At 37.6% G+C, this 22,923-nt stretch overlaps 1 protein-coding gene across 1 annotated transcript in view; it reads right to left on the bottom strand.

The window, feature by feature from the left end:
- Positions 1-22,923, bottom strand: part of ZMAT4 (zinc finger matrin-type 4) — a 362,015-nt gene that overhangs the window by 94,389 nt on the left and 244,703 nt on the right. The window lies entirely within an intron of this gene.

Raw genomic sequence — 22,923 nt, 5'->3', positions numbered from 1 at the left:
TCATATAGCAATAAGCATTCTCTGTGTTCAACAAATAGGTATGTTAATAAGACTTTGTAATTGATATAGCTCTATTTCTGAAAGCATCTTTTGAGAGGATGGGGGAGGAGGTAAAAGTAAATCTACAGGTACAGAGGCAGGAGCCCATGGGATTGACCATCTGAAGTTCTCAATTTTGTCTCTTTAGGACAAGGTGAAGCCACCTGCTGACAGAGAACACTGCAGAGGCTAAAGACTTCAGACAAGTTGTCAGCCTTGAATTGTCTATTCACAGGCAATGGGATACACAAAAGAACTGAGGTCTGAGTTAGGAGCTAAGGAAGGATTGTGTTAACTTATCATGGCCCAAGTTTTAAGTGATTTTTCCCATTGGAACCTCAATATCCTGATCATAGGCAAGGAGGTAAAGAACACAGGAATGGCTCCAGGTTACACCCTGAGAGTGTGTAAATATAAGAAGGCAAGGGACCTAAGGGTATTAATAAAAAATGTATTAAAGATTGAGAGACATGCCCACTTCTAGGCTAAATAAGGAATGAAATGAAGGCAGGAATGATTTGTTAAGATGGTAATGTATGGTTTAAAGGACTAAAGATCATAGCACCGAACACCAACATTTTTAGAAGGCTTATTGTATACCAACTATGGTGCTAAGCACTTCAGAGACAACATCTTATGTCATAATAACTTTATTAAGGATACACTATGCCTATTTCTATTATAAACTCAGAGAAGTTAAGCAGATTATCCAAGGCCATACTGCTAATAAATGGTGGGACTAGGACTCAGCACCCTTATCTGCTACATGACAAGACCACATGGTGAACAGTTATTGTAGAATTAAGAAACCCTTTTAAAGTTTAGAAAGTCGTGGTCCAGGTGTGAAATTTTGGATGAAAAGGAGGAATTGCTGGAGATGACAAGAAAGTTTACAAGTTGGTAGCCTGATGGCAGGAGACTCAAAGGAGCATGATTACTAATTTGGAATGGAGAGATGGGATTTGGAAATGACATTAATAAACTAGGAGGATGTCCATATGGCTTCTGGGTTCTTTGGAATTTAGAGAGAATGAAACTAAAGAGTAGCCATGAGGAAAAATGTCAACACAAATCTATATTATACAGAATCGCTACTACTTAAATCTAAATATGGTTATAAAGATACACCATAGAATGGAACTAAAAGGATTACATTTCTATGGAAGACCATATAGAAATATATTCTAGTATCTACTTGAGAGAGTCTTAGTCTCAGTCTTCCTTTTTGATCTTAATTCTCTCTACTTCCTCTCAGAAATTGTATTTTCAACATCCTCTTAATTATTGGCTGTTCCATTGGGCAAGTTTCATGTCATTCATGTCAGTTTCTCCATTTGAAATATCCAACCCTCATCTGTATTTAGGTAAACTCTCTCTTGTCTGGACCAAATCCCACATTCTACACAAAGTTTTCATATATATGTATATAGATAGATATAGATATAAATAGAAAGATAGATATTCCATATTATATATATATGGGATTATATATGATATATATGTGGGATTATATACATATAAATTATGTAATATATATTATATATAAATATATTAAAATATGTGTAAGCCTGCCTATAGTACTATAATCATAATTTTATTTGTAATTAAATCATAGCTATATTCCATAATTAAATAACAGCTCACATTCATTAAGCACATATTCCCTACCAGGCTTAGACCTGATCCTTTTAAGTGAATTATCTTCTCTAAACCTCAGACATATTCCATAGAGAGGATGACTGGTATCAGTTCCATTTTATAGATGAAGAAACTGAGGTTTAAAGAGATACAGTCACTTTTCCAAGCTCACACAACCAAACAGTAGGAGACATAGTATTAAAACACAGGCATTGTGATACTTGATATTTATCTTGGGCTTATCCCTGCAGTAGACTACACCACATACACAGACTGGACATTCTGTATATGTGCAGGTTTTTAGATGTATATCCATGCAAATTAAGAGCACACATGGCACATGATCACTATATGCAACTCTGGACATATGGGCCTTAGTCTCAAAACTGTTTTGCATAGATATTATAGAACAGTGCTAAACAACAGAAATACATTGTGAGCTACATACATAATTTAAATTTAAATTGTAGCCACAGTAAAAAAAAATAAAGCAAAACATATGAAATTTTAATAATGTTATTTCCCCTCATATTTCCAAAAAGCTGTCTTTTTAACATATAATTAGTACAAAAATATTAGTGAGAAATGTACATTACTTTCAAGTGTCCAACAGCCACATGTGGCCTGTGGCTATCACATTAGACAGTACCATGATGGAAAGTTAGAGCTGGAAAGGCCCAGAGGGACTATCCATTCCAAAACTGTTATTTTATAGTTTAGACACTATGGAAGAGTGAGGTTGAATGACTTGCTTAATTCCACTTAGCTTTAACACAAGATAGTTTTAGTTTTCATTTCTGGCCAGTTTCCTCATTGTTTCCTGTTTGAATGGAGGCATATGGAGATAGAGTAGGATAGTTCAATTTGTTTTTAAAACTTCTTGACATAAGAGGAGCAAAATGGTACCATGTGGTCCAAAACTCTTATTTCACAAATGAGAAAGAGGAATGGAATCACATTTCAAGGTTTCACATTCCAAGATTTAGGGGATTAAAAGAGAGCTCTGATTGGAAAACTACCCCTTGGAAGGTTCCTGAACCAGGTCTAAGCTGGCACCCTAATCTTGAGATGATGACAACTAACTCCTCAGCTCAAGGTGAATGCTCCAGCTTCAAATACAAAGACAAACCCTCTTAAGTCAACAACGCCCTGAAGATGTTTTGTGTCTATGTGTAAAAGAACTAGATTTCCACTTGCCTCTTCCTTCCAAGTTAAATGACCACAGGGAAGCCTTTTCTGCCTTGTCCAACTAGTTAAGTAGAACCAAGAATTTCTGTGATTCTATTTATAGGGCTGTTAATAGTTGAATAGACAGGGCTGTGGATTCCTGGGGTGGAATATTTGATCCTTGATGTCCTGAATCCAAGCTTTACAGAACTCATTTCTAGATGCAAGGATTGTACAAAGGATAACCAGGCATACAGAATTTTTTCAGGAGTGAGGGCAGAGGAAAGTTTAGAAAAAGGGAAATTAGTCCAGGCGCAGAGTTTTATTGATTTTTTGAAATCCATGCTATTTTCCTTTTTTTTTTTTATTCCTAACAGATAATGTATAGACAATATTATCACAGGAATAAGAAAGTATTAAAAGAGAAAAATACAAATGAAACAAAATGGGATGGGGAGGGAGATAAACCATAAATGACTCTTAATCTCACAAAACAAACTGAGGGTTGCTGGAGGGAAGGGGGTTGGGGGAGGGGGGTGGGGTTATGGACATTGGGGAGGGTATGTGCTATGGTGAGTGCTGTGAAGTGTGTAAACCCGGAGATTCACAGACCTGTACCCCTGGGGATAAAAATACATTATATGTTTATGAGATAATAATAATAATTAAACAAGAGAGAACAATACATCATTATAGTGCTTTGGAAAGTGACCTTCAAAAGATATGTCTACCTAAAATCTCAGAAGATGACCTTATTTGGCATAAGGGTCTTCATAGATGTGGTTAAGGTAAGGCTATCAAGATGAGATCTTTTACATTTTTGTCTTTTTTACTTCTCAGTCATCTCTGCCTTCCTAGCTACCTCTTCAGTATAACAGTTGGGTATAAATGGAGAGTTGTGGACTATGCAAACGTGTGTTCGTGGAGAGGTCCCTGGGCTCAGTGTCCTTCAGCAATGCTGACTTCCAAGGTGATGTCATTCAGCCATTTGATTGTTTCCCTGCTGGCACTGGCAGTTGTAGTAACTCATGGTCTAGCTGCTTTCTGAGCATGGACAGATCATAGTAGTGCGCCTGGCTTACTTGGACTCACTTCAGCTCCCCCAGATACTGGAGACATCTTGAGACTCTGACTGTGACAACCACTTATCTCTGCCTGGGTAAGCTGTTTAGAAGCTCTTCCTTTGGAGCCATGCTGCCCCTACTTTGGCAATGCCTTCTGGAAGCTCCCAGCCAGGCTTGCCAATATTTCTAGAACCTGCATATACCATTAGGGAAGCAAGGGAAGCTTGGAGACATGAAACTTTCAGGGCCTCTTAGCTTGCTTACATCATGCCTAAATCACTTTGATGTTGCTGCACCAGTTTTATATGGCGTGGCCCATGGATGGTAATGGAGTGGAGAAAGTCCTCTTCTGCACTAACACCCTCACTTAACACACTTCTGCCCAGCAGTTGACTAGTTCTTTTCCCTAGACTGTATCTTCTCTCTGCCAGCACAGAGCATGGTTCACTGACAAAGGCCTCCCTCATCAAGGCAGAAGAGGTTTTCTACCTCTGGGAAAACTCTCGACTTGAGTTGCCCAGGCTTGGCTTTCTATATACTCAGAAGGGTGGATTTGGGGGATGGACTTGTGGGCAATGATAGAAAAAAGATAGAGGGATTTTGGAAAAATACCCATTTTTGACATTAGCCTACTTTTCATGGCCACTGTATTACCGACAATCATAATCTGAATGTCAAAAGGTTAATGTTAATTATTTGTCTTTGCATTTCTTCTGCAACAGATCCTCATCTGCTGCCCATTCCAACTCAGCTCTCCCAGTCCTGGAAGATTCTTTGGACTAACTGGATGAAAACCACACCCAACAAAAAAAGGAGGCCCCTAGATGGCAAGAGCCTACTCTGATTGGCACATTGAATATGCTCAGTAAGTAATAGCTTTTCTTCCCCTTTCACTGGAACCCATACCATAACACTAATCTATCAAATACATGTGCAAATGAGAAATACATAATGGAGACAAACAATTGTTGGCTTACAGTGGAAAGGTAATCTCTAGCTGTATTTATTTCCTAAGGTGGTTGTAACAAATTACTACAAATTGCATGGCTTGAAACAACAGAAATTTATTCTCCTGCAGTTTGGGGGCTCGAAGTCAGAAATCAAAGTGTCAACAGAGTCCCATTCCTTCTGAAGGCTCTAAGAGACAATCTTTTTGGTAACTTCCAGCTTCTGGTAACTTCCAGATGGTAGCTCTTCGTTTTCTGGTAGGCATAATTCTAATCTCTTCCTTATCTCTTATCTTCAAAAGGCTTTCCTCTCTGTGTTTCTGAGTTTGCTTTTATTTTTTTCCTGTCTCTTATAAGACATTCATTATTGGATTTAGTGCCCATTAATCCAGGATAATCTCATTTTGAGATCTTACCTTAACTATATCTGCAAAGACCCTTCATCCAAATAAGGTTGCAGGTCTGACATTCTGGGTGGACATCATATGGGAACCACTCTTCAACCCACCATGCTGACAGATTGTTCTCTTTTATTATTTTCTTATACCTATGATAGTATGTTTTTTATATTATCAATTGGTAATAAGCAAGAGAGAATATAGCATGGCTTTTAAAAAAATCTATAAAACTATTCAGCCAGGATGAAGGGGCAAAAAGAGGTATGAGCAAGTACCCTATAGATGGAAAGTTATCTAAAGGTGGTTAAAATATCAGATACAACTAAGCTTTAAATACCATTGGACTGAATAAAGTTAATTTCTTTTTGGTCAACAGCAGTTAGAGGTACATGGAAAAGATCTAATAGGTTTAGACAAACAAAAGAGCTTCCTTTCACTATGCATCTAAGAACTGTGTGAATGAACTTGCATTTACCCCAGGTTTGTCCCTTTAAATAGCTGGGGAAAAATATCTTCTATTTGCTGTCACCTAAGAAATTATCTTTCACAGCCCAGAAACACTCCTAATAACACCAATCCTGAGAAAGATTATTTCCACATCCTTAATTTCACCCAGAAATTTAAAAGTAAGTCAAGGCAATAATGTTATGCATCCAGCAGTCATTCTACATGTAATTAAGAGGCTCTAGAAGTTCTTATTCTGGATGTGGGGAGTTGGGCAGGAAATGTGCACTGTTTGCAGGTAAAGGTTCCCTTTTTGGTAGACTCATTCAGCACAGTGATCTTAAGCTCAACTGCCTTCTTTGAATTCATAATACCTCTGACAACTTCACAGAAAACAACTCAAACATCAATAATCTCACACAATTTACTTGCGCGTAAAAGCTACTAAGGAATAGAGCCATCCACCCAGTTATAGAAAAGTTACTAATGCATTATTTATTCTGCAATCTAGCTTGTTACAGATTCTTATAAGTCCATTACCCACATTCCTTTAGCACCCTGCACATCATTTGCGGTATACTAATTTGTATACATTTACAGGAGTTTTCTAGTGATAGTTCTAGAGTCCGGTCATATGTTTTGATTCTGTCTCCCTATTTAAATGGTAGATGATCTACTCAAAGTCAAGGGCAGCAATTTCCCAGCTTTCCCAGTCAGCTGCTAACACACACAACTCAATGCCCCCAAGTCACATGGACAACAGGTTTTCCCAAACCTATACAAAGGTTTTCCACTCGTATGATTCCTGAGAGGCCCTCTTAGCCAAGGAACCAACTTGGCCTAGGAAGTGATTTTCTATTAATCTTGATCATGCCTTTCCCCAGGGACCTGAAAACAAATGGTGAGAATGACTAGGGAAAATTTGTTACTGCTTCCTTCCCTCTTACTTTGTGCATCTTCTTTCCCCCTAACAACCACCTGCTAATTCCTCTGCTCTCTGTGATCTCTTTCCTTTTAAAGAAATACCTCTACCCCACCGCCTGCAGACATACTCACATTCTTCAACCTAGCACCTAGGCCTGCTTACGTTGTAAGATACCCTGACCACCGACTAAGGTCAATCAAAACCGCATCCTCTGGAAGTAGAGGTACACCAAATATTTATGTAAAGGAATTCCCACTGAAAGAGTGGCTGCAATGTTCCAGAAGAAGCACTGGAGTTCAGTTTGAAAGTCCTGGGTTTCCATCCTTATCATTTGTTAATGCTGTGGCCTTGAAAAAAAAAATTATGCTGCATCTTCAGTGACCTTCTTGTTAACTCTGGTGTCATAGCCATGAAGAGACTCCTGAAAATATCTGCTACTATAGAGCAAGTGACAGACTTCACTTTATGCTTGTGTTCTGAAAAGCAGTGTTTTAAAAGGAGAGCTTATTGTCAAATAAAGTATGATCTAATTAGTACAAGTTTGAGGAGGAATGGCTACTTTCTGAAACATTCTGGGTCCCATCGCTGCCTACCAGAAAAAATGTCAGTGGCCCGGGCCCTTTTCTAAAGGTTACAGACATCTGAGTAAGCTTCTCGGCTAACTGCTGTAAGATGTGTTACACAAAACTGACAAATTCCAGCAACCAAAATTGAGGAAACTTCCAAAAGAGCTCATGATCATTCAAACACACTTCTCAACATGTCATTGCTTTTTCATTTAATGGACATAAGAAAATCCCTTAGTAGAAATTTCAGTGCGCGTGCGCACGTGCACACACACACACACACACACACGTGCACGCACACACACACACCTCGTATGCCTTTTCTTCAGACACGTGCTTGCACTCACAGAAGTGACTGCAATTGAAAAACCACCTCCACCAAGCAGGAGGGGTTGAAGTATGATGTACAAAAGCTTTCAGTTTGGAAAAAACCCAGCATCTCTGACACAAAGTCAGAGTTGCCTTAAGTCCCACATATATCCATAATTTTTTTTTAAGCCACTGCTCAACTTATTCTGACAAACACAATCAAAACTGCCTTACAATAGCTGTTCATTTGGGGTATTTTTGGTGTTCAGAAGGTCAGCTTTAAACGCCTTCACATTTCTTCAGCTGCCTTCTATTATTCTTCCAGGAAAATAAACAACAACATAGAAAAAGAGGATAATTTGCTGTGCTTGTGAAAGCTTCTGAAGCTATAAGAGGAGAAAAACGGAGGGTGATCACAAATGGCACAGCCCAGAAGAGCTCATGATTGAGCTGTGGAACTCGGAGTGCCAACCAGGAACCATGGACACTGGATTAAAGCTCTGGGAAGAGTGTGTGTGTCAGACAATCAAGTGACAGTCTAACAGGTGGGTACATCTGGGGCATTGAGAAATCTTTTATGAGAGACTGGGGCCCTGAGATCAACTTTAATTTCACTGAATTCATAAGACACAACTGCCAAGTTTTTTAATGAAAACCTTTCATCTTTTTAACAAACACCTCCCTCCAGAGGGAGTCACAGTACCTTTTTCTGATCTGAGAGCTGCCAAATGCAGAACTAGGTATCCTTAAAAAGTAATTGCTTCTGTAGCTAAGGCTCGAATGTGTAATTCTTGAGGAAATAACCTCCTTCAAAGGTTCCAGAAAGAAGAAGACAGTCTGAGTCTCAAATATAAAAAATAATGAAATAGATTAAAAAAAAAGAAAAACTCTGCAATTCCCATGAGGGTGCACAAAACCCATGAAATGTCTTCTCTGTCTTGAAGTTACATTTCTCAGCCAAATTGCAAGTGTCAGAGAAGGGCTTGGAGGGAACACTACAGTAATATGACCAAAATAAAATAACATGAAATTAGTTTGAGATTATTCTCAGAATTGAACCAATTTCAGAGAGACAATACAAGTCAACAGTTGTCACGGGAATTGCTGAGCACCAAATCAGAATTAATGACAATGAGGCTGACAGTCCCAGTAAATAGTTGACTTCTACATGGAAGTCTCCGCATCACTCAAGGTCTGGATATGACTTTAAAAACGTGTTAACCTAAAATTCCTTAAGGGTATGAATCCGCCACTCCCTGTCTTCCCCCAAAAAGAGAGAGATTAATGGACTCAATCAGAGAATTATTAAAATTACATTTTAGAAACATAAATCCCCCCAGTGCCATATTGAAATAATTATTAAGTGGGTCACTTGCTGCAACAGAAGCTTATGTGCAAAAAGCCCTTGAGACGGTCCAGGCTGTGATGACATCCTGGGCGAATGGCTGCCTGTAAGATTACCTGAGCCACTCACGTTGCTGTTGGATGGAGGGCTCCTTCCTCCCAGACCCAGCACCACACTGTGGACCAGTCCCTGGGAGGTCAAGCAGGTGGAGTATTATGCATCCTAGTGCTGCAGGAAGATTTTCATGCCAACCCCCCAAAACAAAAATAACAAATCTTTAATTTGTCTTTACTTTACATTCATCGACTGGGAGATAGAGTCTTTCATTGCACAGCTGAAGTAAGGGCTAAAAAGCTCCTCTCGTAGAAGGGAATCCACGGAGAGTCTATTCTACAAGACAAGCCATTGCCTGTGGACACGAGAGGACACGTGCCATGAGACACAAAGTGGGGAGGGTTAGAGGCATGGGCAGCAGAAAGACAGGTACTGTAGGAGAGGTTCTGTGAGAGCACACAAGGCGTCCAGAGAAACAAATCAGAGCATTAAAGTCAAACTTCACCCACCTTTCAATTTTGCATTTCTCAGGCTCAGTCTGGAGGTCAATGCCTCAGAAAACGCTTCTGGTGTTTTGAAGAAAATGTGCATAAACAAGAGGGTCAGCAATGAATGCATACACTGTCTGGATTTCTATTAAATAGGGAAACACTGAGTAAGTGTAGAAGGTTCACAATTAAAGGTATAAAAAATGACAATAAATAGAAGGAAAATTATAAATATTAAATGCAAAAGAGAAGCTTTGATGAATTCAGTCTCTTACTCAGTTGTGACGAGTCTAATCCATAACTGTTAGGTCATTATGGAATAATGGAATAATTATTCCACATTGCAGTAAGCTCACTCTATTCTTCTGACATGCTCTACGCTGCCTGACCACAGGGCAGACAACAGGGCTTCCCCTCCTGCCATGCAGCTCCCAGGCCTCTGACTGCAGGCCTGGCTCTTCTGCTTTGTAAGCTGAGCAAAGCCCAGAGATGGAAGGGACTCCTGCCATGACTGGCAGACCACTCCTTAAATGGAATTCCTGCATTCACCTTTTCTATCTCTTTAGCTTTATTTCTGGTCTATAACAGCTTAGACCTAGATGGGAAAATTGGGGATATAAAAATTGTACAGTTTTCTACAGGGCTTTGAAGGAGAACGGATATAGTCTGTGAGATGGCCAAACCCTGCTGGGACTAATGCACCCAGGCTGGCTCTGAGTACTCAGACCTGCGTGAGGTTACCAAACCAATTCAAGGACCCAGCTCAGACAGCAATCCTTGAGTTTCAGAGTTTCCACCATTTTTGGTCATGGGGATTTTTCCAACAACTCTCTACAGAAGTGGAATGGAAAGACAAAAAGATTCAACCAAGGTAAAATTGGATTTTCCCAAATAACTTTTTCTACAAAAATAAAGAAGCAAAGGGGAAGAATGAGGGAAGGCAAGAACACAGACACACACACACACACACACACACACACACACACACACACACAGTTAAAATTACCTGTATGTGTTCCTGCCTACCTGGGTCTAATCCTTATAACTTTGAGAGTGGATGCTCAGCTCAAACTAATGAAAGGACTTTATACACATATATACATACATATGGGTGTATATATATTCACACATATTTTACACAATAGAAAGATCAAGGAGAGGACTCAAGTGAAAAGGAGTTGGCTTTGGGGTTTTTGTTTGTTATTATTTTTTTTTCTGGGCAAACCATTACTGGAAAAATGCAGTTTATTCTCTACAGGAATTAATGTTCTACAATCAGCGTGGTATATAACCATTTTTAAATTGATAAATTTACCTTCTATTCATTTGCTAATAAGACTATTTCCTCCTCTGCCTATATTAAGACAATCATAATCTCTTTTCTACTTAATATATTAGCACTGTGAATAATGTCAATAGGTTTTTAAGATTTGCTTATTTATTTGAGAGAGGGAAGAAGGGCAAAGGGAAAGAATCTTAAGTAGACTCCACACTGAGCGTGCAGTGGGCTTGGTCTCATGACCCATGACACCATGACCCATGCGATTATGACCTGACCCAAAAGCAAGAGTCAGATGCTTTAATTGACTGAGCCACCCAGGTGTCCCATCAAATGAGTTTTAAAAACAAAAAGGAGAAAATGACTAACACAAGTCACTCCCTTACCCTGACCTCTGTCTTTCTCTGCATTTATCTTAATATTCATAGAAAACCTACAGAGTAGGTAAAGGCAGGAGGTAGCTCAGCAGAATCTAGTATGTGCACACACGTTAAGCGATGCTTGAAGAGACACAATTATGAAGTCCTCCAATAATCACTCTGTCTTGATTGCAAGAAGGAAGAATCATTAGCCCAAGAGTTGCTTCTTCCTTGTATGGCTCTTATCACAAAGATAGAACAATCACTGCTTGCTAATAAACAACTAACAAAAAGCATTATCTATCTATCATCTCTCTATCTATTTATTTTAGAGAGAGAGAGTGAAAACAGGGAGATAAGCAGAAGGAAAGGGAGAGAGAGTCTTAAGCAGATTCCCCACTGAGTGCAGAACCCCATGTGGGGCTCAGTATCAGGACCCCTGAGATAATGACCTGAGCTGAAATAAAAAATTAGATGTTCTAACTGAGCCACCCAAGCACCGCATTAAAATAAAGCATTTTTTGATGTCTAGACTTGGTTTGTTGCCAAGTAATTTTAAAGATATATCAGAGCCTTTTCTTGTTAGTTCTAGGAAGTTCTTGTTTGGAAAAAAAAAAACAAAAAGAAGCTTTTGTTAACTCAATTCTCTTTTTAAAAAAGGCAGAATATATCACAGCAGCAAAAACAAAGCAGGAGACACATGATTTGCTTAAGAATTCATAAACTTTTCAAATCAAACTTTTTAAATATTTAAGAGAATGGCTAACACTAGCTCAATCCCAGTAAGAATCATTCTGTACATGTGTTAAATATTTCCAGTATCTCTGCAGCTCCCTGTGTAGGTGGCAGATAAAAATCATCTGAGAAAAGTATAACAAAGGTTAGTAATGGACAAAATTGATAAAACCCTTCAAAAGTAAAGAGGAGATAGCTAGGCTTTGATGTCACAATAAAGTGCAAAAGAAATAAAACTTCATGGGGAAAAACATTTACATTTATTTTGTTTAGGTTACTTTTCAAATCCTGTTAGAGGAAAGGAAATGTAGTAAAAGCTCAGAAGTGTTTATATACTTTAAACTTCCCAATAATTTGCACAGAAATAAATTATTTAAAACAGTGTTGGTAGCTTTATCCTTTTTGTTTGTTTGTTTTTTGTTTTTAGAATGACTTTGCAGGGCACCTGGTTGCTTCAGTCAGTTGAGCTTCCATTTCTTGATTTCAGCTCAGGTCATGATCACAGGATCATGATATCCAGCCCCTCCTGGGGCTCTGTGCATGAAGTCTGCTCTTCTCTCTTTCCCCCTGTCCTTGCCCAACTCATGCGCTTGCATTCTCATGCGTGTACTCTCTCTCAAAATAAATAAGCAAATAAATCTTTAGAAGAAATGACTTTGCAAATTTGGGGATCATGAGGAGCCAAAGCTGATATAAAATTGCAGTGAACCCATTTTCTTCTTCTAAAATAGTCCTTTAGGAAACAGTCAACAAAACTAAAAGGCAACGTATGGAATGGGAGAAGATACCTGCAAATGCCAGTGCACATAAAGGGCTAGTATCTGAGATCTATAAAGAACTTCTCAAGCTCAACACCCAAAAACAAATAATCCAGTCAAGAAATGGGCAGAAGACATGAACAGAGATTCATGCAAAGGCATATGAATGGACAACTGACACATGAAAAAATGCTCCACATCACTTGGCATCAGGGAAATACAAATCAAAACCACAGTGAGATACCACCTCACATCAGTCAGAATGGCTAAGATCAGTAAGACAGGAAAAAACAAACATTAGAGAGGATGTGGAGAAAGGAGAATCCTCTTAGACTGTTGGTGGGAACACAAGCTGGTATAGTCACTCCAGAAAACAGTACGGTGGTTCCTCAAGAAGTTAAAAACAGAGTTACCCCACGACCCAGCAATTGCACTACTGGGTATTTACCCCAAAGTTACAAATTTAGTGATCCAAAGAGGCACCTGCATGCTAATGTTCATAGCAGCCAAGTCCACAATAGCCAAACTATGGAAAGAACCAAGATATCCATCAACAGATGAATGGATAAAGAAAATGTGGTGTTCGTGTATACAGTGGAATGTTACTCAGCCATCAGAAAGGATGAATACTTAAAATTAATAGTGATGTGGATAGAACTGGAGAGTATTATGCTGAGTGAAATAAGTCAATCACAGAAAGACAATTATCATATGGTTTCACTCATAAGTGGAATATAAGGAACAGGGCAGAGGACCATTGGGGAAGGGAAGGAAAACTAAATGGGAAGTCATCAAAGAGGGCGAAAAACCATGAGAGACTCCTGACTATAGGAAAAAAAAAAAACAACAACTGAGGGTTGCTGGAAGGGAGGTGGGTGGGGGGTGGGGTAATAGGGTGATGGGCATTAAGGAGGGCATGTGATTTGATGAGCACTGGATGTTATATGCAACTGAGAAATTATTGAACACTACATCTGAAACTAATGATGTACTATAATTTGGCTAATTGAATTTAAACTAAAAAAATATTAAGGGAGAAAAAAATAAAAAAAAAAACAGTCCTTTATTCTTGGATTGAAATTCAAACCTTTAAAGATATTTTGGCCTGAAGGATTGGGCATGGCAGTAAGTTAACCAAATTTAGCCAAAACAAACAAACAAACAACAACAACAAAAAAACCAAAAACAGGATGCTTAGTTAAATTTGAATTTTGGATAAACAAAAAATGATTTTTAGCATAAGAGTATCCCAGATATTACATACTTGCATATTTATATTAAAAATATTTGATTATCTGATATTCAGATTCAAATGACCATCTTATATTTTACCTGACAACCCTAGTGGCTATTAAAAAAAAAAAATTGTACCTGCACCATATGGCCCATTGTTCTAATGGATGAGCACTAAATAACATAGGTTATTGACAAAATGATTATCCTGGGTTATCAAAGACAGAGAGGAGGAGAAAAATATTAAACAGTTAGTCATTCTAATTAGCATGGCCAAGAGGGACAGTACATACTTCTAGGAGACTAAAGAAACCAAACACTTTAGTGAATTCAGCTGTGCTGTTTTCCTCATGTGACTACACAAAGCCAATCCCTTGAAGATAAATATATCCAGTTAACTCCATTTAATACCAAGGTGAAAGACTTTTCTTTTAAATCTGATACACAAGCATGTTCTCCTTCATGAGAAAAACCTGGTAAATTTGGCAGCTTTAGGCTCTCTGCTGGAAGAGCTATCTGTTAGAGGAGGGTTATTAACATTCTCTCCATTCCCCCTCTAAGGTAGATCTAAGTTGAGAGGAGAGGACTGAAGGCAATGTCTATCATAAACTATCAAGTTTAGAGGAAGAGCATTGGTACGCATATGTTCAGAAGGAGTAGAGATCATTTCCATTCAGAGAGCTCTGGAAACCTCACATTCGAGCCATATTTCATGAGAGCAAAATGACTGTCCTAGTTTCCCAAGGAAAAAATATTTTAAAGGATACCAAAGTTTTCTGTGGGTATAAAAGGGTATGGGTGAGCAATGTCAAACCTTAACTGTTTGTTCTTGTGTTAGAGTCTTCGTGAGTGTCTAACAGTCAAGGGGAAAGTGTAGACGTTTTGGAACTTGTTTGGTAATACCTTTGAGATCAGGCTCTATTCTGAGCCATGAGGTGCAGGTGTAAATTTCTTGGCAGCTTTAGAATTCCTGTTCATTTCTCATGGCTGGTTTCCCAGTCTGTTTAACCAGGCACATGCCCACACACTAGATTAGAACTGATCTCAAGCAGCCCAGAAGTTGCACTCTGCCTTCTGTTTGCATTTGGAGATGAATAACAAGAAAACTAGAAATTCTGCCTTATTATGAGTAACAATAGATAGGTTGCGTCAACTGTTCACATCTTTCCATTATGGAGGCGATGTCTCACATACGGAGGGGTACTCTGTCTACAGAAATTTATATACATTTAACACTTGACAAACCTTTGGAAATATGCCACTATATCCTCGAGACCGGCATGACGGAAAATGCCCTATGAGTCACTTAATGATTCACTAAACAAATGCTTCTTATCAAGTGTTAAACATTTGGTTATGTTAGTAATACAGTGATGAAACAAATGTACAAAGTCCCTGCCATCACAGAGCTTTCTGTCTGAAGGAAGAGACATGTGAAAAAGATAATGGTCAAACACTGTGATGAGGGTGTGACAAGGAGCCAAGGTAACTGTCCTTCCTGTGGGAGAATGTAGGAAGGGAGGCCCGTTTCTAGGAAGATCATCCTAGAAGATGATCATCTAGGGAGAAATCTAGAAGTTGAAGAGGAATCTATCTGAGGAGGTAGGAGAGAGAGAGAGAGAGAGAGAGAGTGTGTGTGTGTGTGTGTGTGTGTGTGTGTTTGTGTGTTGGCAAAAAGAGAGGAGTAAGGGCAGTGTTCCAGGAATAAAACTATGCAAGGCTTATAAGAAACTAAAATTATTTCAGTATGGATGCAGTGTAAACTGAGAGTGAGAGTTTTTAGAGGTGAAGTTGGAGAGGAAAATAGCAACCAGATCCCAAAATTCTTTCCAACAATATTAAGTTTAAACTTTCTCCTGAGGGCAATGCTGAGCTTATGAAGGTTTTTAAGCAGGGTAATGGCATAATGAGATTTACATTTTATAAAAATCCTCTGCCTGCCAAATGGGAAATAGATTGAAGAGAGAGACCATTTAAGAGACTCTTAGAGTAGAGGAATGATGAGCTAAAGGGCATACATGGAAATTGGAAAAAAAGAAAAGATAGGGCGCCTGGGTGGCTCCCTGGTTAAGCCGCTGCCTTCAGCTCAGGTCATGATCTCAGGGTCCTGGGATCGAGTCCCACATCAGGCTTTTTGCTCAGCAGGGAGCCTGCTTCCCTCTATCTCTCTCTCTGCCTGCCTCTCCATCTACTTGTGATCTCTCTCTCTGCCAAATAAATAGATAAATAAATAAATAAAATCTTAAGAAAAAGAAAAGATAAAGTAAGAAAAAAACTGAAGAGAAAGAATTTGACTAGATGGAATGAAAGGGAAAAATCAAGATAAGCAGGAAATCTAGAACCAATTCTTGGTTTCTAGTATCATTCTCTTAAAGAAAAAAAAAAAAAAAGGAACCAGAACACCTTCCAGAAAACACTGATTCTAGAACCAAGGCAGGAAATTTAAAAGATGAGCCTCAAAATCTTGTTATGCCAGCAAGTAAAGAAGTGCAAATGAAACAAATAAATAAAAATCCCAATAAATCAAACCCAATAGAACTCTCAGCAATATGTGAGTACATCAAAGAGACAGGAGTTACCTAAAAGAGTCCTTCATTGTAAAATCTAGAACAATCTGAGGAACAAATAGAGTAGAATTGGATTATAATCAAAAGTAAAAAATAAATATACCCATAAGTTTATAAATAAATGATACAAATTAATGACTGGATAAATAAATGAGGAGAAAAGACAATTCTCCCATGCAGAATAATACCAGTTAATTTTTGTAGATACTCCATTCTCACAGAGGTGTGGGATAAGTCCCCCATTCCTCAAGTGTGAACTGTGTATAGTGACTTCCTTCCAAAAAGTGCAGTATGACCAACATGATCATGAGGCAGGTATCAAGGTTAACATCAACAACTTTAAGTCATATTGATAACTTGTACATTTAATATGATGTGATAAGAGCAGCATTTTATTACCATTGTCTTTGCCTCTAAAACCCATAAACCCAGTTGAGTCACGAGGACAACACCAATGAAGAGGCATTCTTCAAAATATCTGGCCAATACCCCCAAAACTATCAAGATCATGAAATGCAAAGGAAGTCTAAGAAACTTTCCCAGCTAAAAGGAGCCTAAGGAGACATGATTAATAATTATATGCAGTATAGGATTTTGAAACAGAAAATATATACTAGGTAAAAATTAAGGAAATCTCAATAAACTGTGGACTTTTGTTAATAACAAAACTGATTCATTAACTGACAAATGTACTTCACAAACATAGATGTTAATAGAAAAAAGTGGGTGTGGTGTCTATGAAAACTCTCTGTCCTAGATTTACAATTCTTCTGTGAGTCTAAAACTATTCTAAAATTTTAAAAAAGTAAACAACAAATGAAAATAAGAATGAGAACCATGAATTATTGAGCTGAGAAAGAACTAATTTGCTTAGCAAAGGGACATAAGGTTTTATGGAGATCCAGAACATAATAAATTTTGTGCTTTTAAAAGTTAAACTATATGGGGCGCCTGGGTGGCTCAGTGGGTTAAGCCGCTGCCTTTGGCTCAGGTCATGATCTCAGGGTCCTGGGATCGAGTCCCACATCGGGCTCTCTGCTCAGCAGGGAGCCTGCTTCCTCCTCTCTCTCTGCCTGCCTCTCTGCCTACTTGTGCTCTCTCTGTCAAATAAATAAATAAAATCTTTAAAAAAAAAAAAAAGTTAAACTATATGGATTAGAGAAAAGATGTAGAAGGGCAAATAGAACAGATAAGAAATTTAGGTCCATTGTAGTAAGAGTCTTTATTTGGTTAAATATCTGTACAAATGGAAAAAAATCAATAGGAGGGAAATTTAATGTTCGGCCACATTCTTGCTTGGGGAAAAGAACTCTCTCTTTAGCCCAGGAGATGGGCTATGGAGAGCCTTAAGATAAAGGTATTAGAGGAAATGCCTGATTGAGATATAACTGGAATGCTTCAAGTGGGGCAGTAAGATTTCCGGCAGTAGGTAGATGTTCATATAAGGAAAGTGAGCTACGTACAGTTCAACAATAACTCAAGAGGGACAGTTTCTGTATAAAACAAAATACATTAAAGTCAAAATTCCTTTGACCACCCTTAAATCATCCATAAAGTATATGCATATCCTTATATACTATCCATAAAGTACAGTATACAAGGTTGTGTGTATATATATATATATATATATATAACCATATGGAGTAATATGTATATAGTAATGTAACAGAAATATAATGGTAATTTTGTAGTAATAATACACATATATTACCAAAAGAATCATATTTTTTTAAAGATTTTATTTATTTATTTGACAGACAAAGATCACAAGTAGGCAGAGAGGCAGGCAGTGGGGTGGGGGAAGCAGGCTCCCTGCTGAGCAGAGAGCCCGATGTGGGGCTCGATCCCGGGACCTCAGGACCATGACCTGAGCCGAAGGCAGAGGCTTTAACCCACAGAGCCACCCAGGTGCCCCAAGAATCATAATCTTTTTACTGTGAGTAATTCTCACTACAGGAAATAAGCAGCCCTTCTGAAAGAAATTCACACAAAGAAGTGACTCCATTTTAAGCTAATAATGTTTACATTTTCATTGTTTTAGTTGAGTCTTAGATTTTTTCCATTCTGAAAATGACTTTTGATCCATTTACATTTAATTTAACTATCAAGTTGGTCAGATTTGGGGTCCTTTTTAACTATTAACTATTATTTTCTTTCACCTCATATACTTTGTATTTCCCTGTTTCTCCTTTCATGTTTCTTCAGATTTAATTGATCTCTTTTAGAATATCATTTAAATTTATCTCTTGTCTTTTAGTTACACCTCTGTATTTTTGGGTGGTTTCTCTAAGGATTATTATACACATACTTTCATTTTTTATTAACATATAATGTATTATTTGCCCCAGGGGTACAGGTCTGTGAATCATCAGGCTTACACATTTCATAGCACTCACTATAGCACATACCCTTCCATAACCCAATCACCCTATCCCTACCCCCCACCCCCCACAACCCTCAGTTTGTTCCATGAGATTAAGAGTCTCTTATGATTTGTCTCCCTCCAAATCCCATCTTGTTATTTTTTATTCTATTTAGAAATAATATTGTATCACTTCATATAAAGTGTTAGAACCTTACATTTCCATTCTTTAGGCTATAGTTGTCCATTTTATTTAGTGTAAATATGGTATAGAGATAAAGAAGGACATTTTATAATGATAATATAACTAAAATATCAGCAAGATATAACAATTATATGTACACTTAACAACAGGGCCTCAAAAACAGTTTTGCATGAAGCAAAAACAGACAGAATATTAAGGAGAACAGATAATTCAACTTTAATAACTGGAGATGTCAATATCCCACTTGCAATATATATAGAACAACTAGGAAAAAGATCAAGAATGAAATTGAACACTTGAACAACACTGTAAACTAAGCAGACCTAGAGACATTCACAGAACACTTAGATCATCTATAGCAGAATACTTATTCTTCTCAAGGACACATGGACAATTCTCCAGAACAGACCATATGTTTGCCCCTAAAGAAGTGTCAATAAAAACTCTAAAAGGACTGAAATCATGCTAAATATATCTTCTAACCATCATGGAACAAAATTAGAAATCAGTAACAGAAAGAATTATGAGACATTCATAAATATATGAAAATTAAATCACACATTCAAATAACCAATGATTTAAAGAAGAAATAAAAATGGTAATAGGATATATACACTGAGATGAATGGAATGAAAACAACATATCAAAATTTCAAAATTTATGGGATACAGCAAAAGCAATACTCAGATAGAAATTTATAGCTATAAATACATGCATTAAAAAACATAATAAAGGGGTGCTTGGGTGGCCTAGTTAGTTAAGGGTCCAGCACTTGATTTTAGCTCAGATCATGAACTCAGTGTTTTTTTGGTTTTGTTTTTTAGAAAAAGAGAAAGAGAGAGAGGGATAAGCAGGCTCCATGCTGAGCAGGGAGCCCAACCCAGGACTCAATCCCAGGACCCTGGGATCATGACCTGAGCTGAAGGTAGACACTTAACCAATAGAGCCACCCAGGTACCCTCAGGGTTTTGAGATTGAACCTTGTGTCTGGCTCCACACTGGACATGGAGCTTGCTTAGGATTCTCTCTCTCCTTCTTCCTTGGCCCCTACTCCTCTTAAAAATAATAATAGTAATAATAATGAATATCTGAAATCAATAACCTAACTTCCCATCTTAAGAAACTAGAAAGTGAGCAAAATAAACACTCTAAAAGCAGAATGGAATAAATAATAAACATTATAATGGAAATGCACAGAGACATAGAGAAAAACATTAAAGAAAATCAACAAAACCAAAAGTTGATTCCTTGAAAAGTTCAACAAAATTAATAAACTTTTAGTTAGACTGACAAAAATGAGAGAGAGATAACTCATAAATTACTAAAATCAGGAATAAAAGTGAGAACATCACTAATGATATAGCAGAAATAAAAAGGATCATAAGTGAATATTATGGACAACTGTGTGCCAACAAATAAGACAATCTAGTGAAATTAAATAAATTCTTAGGAAAAAACCACAAAAACTGGTTCGAGAAAAAATAGAATATAGAATAGACCTATATCAAATAAAAATCAAATCCGTAATCAGACTTTCCACACAAAGGCAATAGGACTAGATGGCTTCAATGGTAAATTCCAATAACCATCTGAAGAATTAACACCAATCCTTCAAAAACTCTTTCTAAAAACAAAAGAAGTGAAACTAACTAACTCTATGAGGCTATATTATATAAATGACCCAAAGATAGCCCCTGTATATTGGCATTATGTTGCTTCCTTCCTTCTTGGCAGTGGGCTAACACTTATTAGTTCAAAGCTCACCAACACTGAACTCAAATTTTTACACATCTAATTGTTTTAAACAGAGCTCAAATAAGCAGATTTTAGGCACTTAGAGCCTGCCTGATTTGTACACCCCATGAAACTATATTCCAAATCTGCTAGGCATAGATAAAATGCATCTTGTAGATATAAAATCCTAATTGAAGTCCTGCTGCCTTCAGAGATCCTGCAAGACTGCCCAGAGACATTACTTATAATTAGAGGTCTGTTCTCCCAACCTTCCTTCCCTTAGTAGCTCCCTTGACCTTCTCTTTCTGCTTAGTGATACCTGTGCTATAGCCTCTAGATGGTCTTATACTATGAGGGACTTTCTCAGCATGGAAATCTGTTTAAGGACCACTCAAATAAATCTCCCATGTGCTACTGTCACCTAGTGGTCTCATTTTTTCCCCTTGATCAGTCCCCAAATTCTTCAATCTCAATCTCACCACAGGCCTATAGTATACCCTGACACAAACCCCAGACAAAATCATTATAAGAAAACTATGCCAAATATCCCTTGTAATAAAAGTCCTCAACAAAATACTAGCAACTAAATTCAGAAAAGTAAGAATTATTCACCAAGACTAAGTGAAAATCATACCTGGAATTCAAGGTTGGTTCAACATATAAAAATCTATGATTGTAATTTATGATATAAATAGAATAAAAGACACAAATCACTTGATCATCTCAGTGGATAAATAAAAAGCATTCAAAAATTCCCCGTAGTCTTTCTTGATAGAAACACTCATTAAATTAGGAATAGAAACGAAATTCCTTAACTCAGTAAAGAGCATCCATGAAAAACCCACAACTAGCATCATACTTGCTGGCGAACTAAAAGCTTTCTCCCTAAGATCAGGAACAAGATCAGTATGTCCACTCTTATCACTTCTATCAAAAATTCCCTGGAGATTCTGGCCTCTCACTTTGCAGATTATATGATTTTGGATATAGAAAATCCTAAGAAATGTACACACTCACAAACTACTAGTATGAATAAATGAGTTTTACAAAGGTGTAAGATACAAGGTCGATATAAAAAGTTCACATGATTCTATTTCTATACACTTGCAATGAACAATCCAAAAATGAAATTAAGTAAACAATTCACTTATAGTTGCATGAAAAATAATACAATATCAAGAATAAGTAATCTTAACAAAATAGATGGAAGACTTGTACACCGAATACTACAAAATATTGTTGAAAATTGTTTAAAAGATCTAAATAAAGGAGAGTCATCCTGTGCTTATGGAAGACAATATTGTTAAGATGACAATATTCCCCAAATTGACCTATAGAACATAGGCACTATTAAGCTTTAGCTGCTATTTTTATTTTTTTTTTATTTATTTTTTTTCCCCAATTTATTTATTTTCAGAAAAACAGTATTCATTATTTTTTCACCACACCCAGTGCTCCATGCAAGCTGTGCCCTCTATAATACCCACCACCTGGTACCCCAACCTCCCACCCCCCCGCCACTTCAAACCCCTCAGACTGTTTTTCAGAGTCCATAGTCTCTCATGGTTCACCTCCCCTTCCAATTTACCCAAATTCCCTACTACTCTCTAACGCCCCTTGTCCTCCATGCTATTGGTTATGCTCCACAAATGAGTGAAACCATATGATAATTGACTCTCTCTGCTTGACTGATTTCACTCAGCATAATCTCTTCCAGTCCCGTCCATGTTGCTACAAAAGTTGGATATTCGTCCTTTCTGATGGAGGCATAATACTCCATAGTGTATATGGACCACATCTTCCTTATCCATTCATCCGTTGAAGGGCATCTTGGTTCTTTCCATAGTTTGGCGACTGTGGCCATTGCTGCTATAAACATTGGGGTACAGATGGCCCTTCTTTTCACGACATCTGTATCTTTGGGGTAAATACCCAGGAGTGCAATTGCAGGGTAGTAGGGAAGCTCTATTTTTAATTTCTTGAGGAATCTCCACACTGTTCTCCAAAGAGGCTGCACCAACTTGCATTCCCACCAACAGTGTAAGAGGGTTCCCCTTTCTCCACATCCTCTCCAACTAGCTGCTATTTTTAAAGGAATTAAGAAAGTGACCCTAAAATTCATATGGAAAGGAATAGCCAAATAAACAAAAAAAAAAGTTTTGAAAAAGAAAAAGTTGCAGCACTGTTATTTCTTGATCTCAAAGCTTACTATGATGCTACAGTAATCAAGATTGTACTTCAATAAAGACAGACCTATAGATCAATAGAATAGAATTAGCAGCTTAGAAATAAACCCGTACATTTATG

This window comes from Neovison vison, chromosome 11 (assembly GCF_020171115.1).
Source record: "Neovison vison isolate M4711 chromosome 11, ASM_NN_V1, whole genome shotgun sequence".
Taxonomy (NCBI): domain Eukaryota; kingdom Metazoa; phylum Chordata; class Mammalia; order Carnivora; family Mustelidae; genus Neogale; species Neogale vison.
This window is presented reverse-complemented; position numbering and strand designations above follow the sequence as displayed.